This window comes from Brachycentrus maculatus, unplaced genomic scaffold, assembly GCF_059751285.1.
Source record: "Brachycentrus maculatus isolate JH-2025_06_01 unplaced genomic scaffold, ASM5975128v1 h1tg001074l, whole genome shotgun sequence".
NCBI classification, from domain to species: domain Eukaryota; kingdom Metazoa; phylum Arthropoda; class Insecta; order Trichoptera; family Brachycentridae; genus Brachycentrus; species Brachycentrus maculatus.
In genome coordinates, this window is record NW_028281780.1 from 22,294 (window position 1) to 25,333 (window position 3,040).

Sequence of the window (3,040 nt, forward strand, 5' to 3'; positions counted from 1 at the left end):
CACCCATAGGAAATATAGTTTTAAATTAAAGAGTAAGAGGGTCTAACTGTCGGTAATAATGATAATCAGACTTATTATCCTCTGAATGAATATTGGATATTGAAGGATTGTCTATTATTATTGTCAAGAATGTTCATTTAGGAGTAAATAATAATAAGAGTTATTTGGAGGATATGATGTTGGTTGGGTTGATTGGATGGATAGTATAGGCTATTATTAGGGTGAAAATTATGTGAGAGAGAGATGGTGTTTATCTGTTATATTTTATGAACTTGCCATATTTAATTATATGTGTTTGTGTTTAATTAGGCTGTTAGGTGATGATATGCGATGATTATTCTAGATTCGAATGATTATAGTAGTTATATAGGAATGATATAGCAGTGATATAGTAATGATATAATACAGATTATAGTAGTGATAATGCTCATGATATTAGAATATTAAAATATTAGAATATTAGAATAGCAAGATTATTAGTAATAATAATAATGTTAAAGTTAATGTTAATGTAATGTTAATGTAATATTAGTGATAATAAATAACTAGCATACTTAACATATATCAAACTAATTTATCAAATCGAAACCTAAACAATCCTATCAATAACAATAACAATAACAATTATTCAATCCCTGAATTCTTAATTTATAATCACAGTTTAGATTCGACTCCAGCCGCCCAAATTCTATCCATTACAACAAACACATAATCCTCGAATAGATAAACAAACACATAAAGCAGATCATACATAATCCAGTTATAATTGATACAATATTACAATATCTGTCCCTTAGGCATTATTCCATCCATTATTTATCAGCATACAATTATTTATCAGCATACAATTATTTATCAGCATACAAATATAATGAACTACTACAATCAATGTAATTATCTTTTTGATTTTTATTGCACAATTTCCCGAATTGAATCCTTATTCCTAATTTCACTAAGCACTGAATCCTTATTCTTAATATCGCTGAGCGCTGAATGGGCCGAACTTGCATATTTCGATGAGCATTTCGAAGCTACTTATTGACTTCTTTTTAATGCTTGTAGCACTCTAAGCTTTTTCTCTAAGAGTTCTTCTTACTATATAAATATATGATAGAAGTGTACGTTTTTTTATCCGCTTGTACTGCCGAATTTCTATTCAAAGTATTCAAGGAGAGAACTGGAATGTTTGTGTCGATCGGGATCTTTATTTTTCTGTGCTTATTTCAGTTTTGGTTGGAGATCTTTATGCATAAGCTCTGCATCTGAGTTATTGAAGGAACTCATGGTGATGGTGTTGGAGCCATTGTTTGCGTGTTCAGGGTGTGGGAGAGATTGCTTTAGAGAAATTTATAAATTCTTGTTATTCAAAATATCATAGATAGATTTCGATAAACCTAAAGCAGTAAGTTAATGTTTGCTTTAATCCTTAATTTTTAGTCTGTTTTGCAGAATCCGAAATGTTTGTAATAAATTGTTTTTTATTTAGGTTTATTATTGCAGTTTTGAGCTATGATACTAAATTGTATTTTTATTATTTGTATGATTTGTATGATTTACGCTGTTAATAATGTTCTTATTCTATTTGTCCTGACTCGCATTTAGTAAGTAACTTTGATTGTTTAGAAGACTCTGACTCATAGCTGATTTTATATTCGATTTAGTTACTGATTAATGTTTGGTTCTATTAATGCGTTAATGATAACGATTTTGTGCATTTGTCATTACTTTTCTCTGATCAATGTTCAATACCGTTGGCTGTAGATTACTCATATAAGTATGAGAGTTCTGATTTGCACTATTGTTATTATGATGGGTAGTGCTATTATGATGTATTGTGGTATGCTTATTGATACTGCTATTGATGTTTGTATTGGATTTCAATTGATTATTGCTTTTCTTTCTTTGTTTTTTATTTTAGCTGATTGAAACTGCATTTGGTTGCTGTTGTTGTTGGGTTATTTTGGTTGATTTTGTGCGTGATTTCATTTTATGGGTGTGTAGATTGGAGATTGAAGTAGTGGAAGAGAAAGAGAAAGAGAAGGAGAAGGAAAGAAAGGGAAGGAGAATATGTTTAGGGTATATTTTGTTTATATAATGGGATTCAAATTTTATTCTAACTGTTATAACTATTGCTATTGTTATTTATGCATATGTTTCAGTCGAATATATTATACATAGACACATATAATACACATATGCATGCATATAGAATGATATCATAACAAAATCACAAAACATTAAGCGACCTTTGCTAATCCTCCGCAAAAGCAAAACCTCCCCCAATTTTACTAGGACTTAAATCTTGCAATTTCTTAGCTGCTTCCTCATGAATCTGACTAACCCTCCTATTCTGTAACTTCGGCGATCCAATATCACTTTGTTCCACATTACTATTCTTCGGATCTTCCTCCTCCTCATTAAGAATACCCTTATTCCTTTTAGCTATCTCATCAGCTGCCAATATAATCTCCCCACCTATTAGATACTTATTGTTCTAATTGACAATCTTATTGAGTGTCCATTCGAATATCTCCAATGCAGAAACCATCGAGAACACAATCAACCAAAATATCCCTGAAGATAACTGCTTACCAAGCACATTGTTCACATCTGAATACAGAATGTTTGCTACAAATATAAATATTAGGTAATATGTGACAATTCCTCCAATTATTGATACTGCCATGATGATAGATATCTGGTTACTGACCATGAATATCTTTATGTTGACACAAATTACGCAAATATTGAAGACAAGCATACCTGACCAGACTTAATATGCGATATATCCCTAAGGGAGGATGACTAATTAAGATGAGTAGTAACTGACGTACACGAATAAAGAGCCGAAGAAGGCGCTTGTTAGGAATGTTGAGATAAGGGTTTTAGGGGAGAAGAAGATACTCTTTTGTCCTATTCTGTATATTGATGGTTGTTGGGATAGCTATTTCTATGAGTACTTAATATCCACCAAGCCGAATATAATAATCGGAAGCGAAGTATAGAAGATGTTATAAAACTGGAAAATCCATGTGTCATA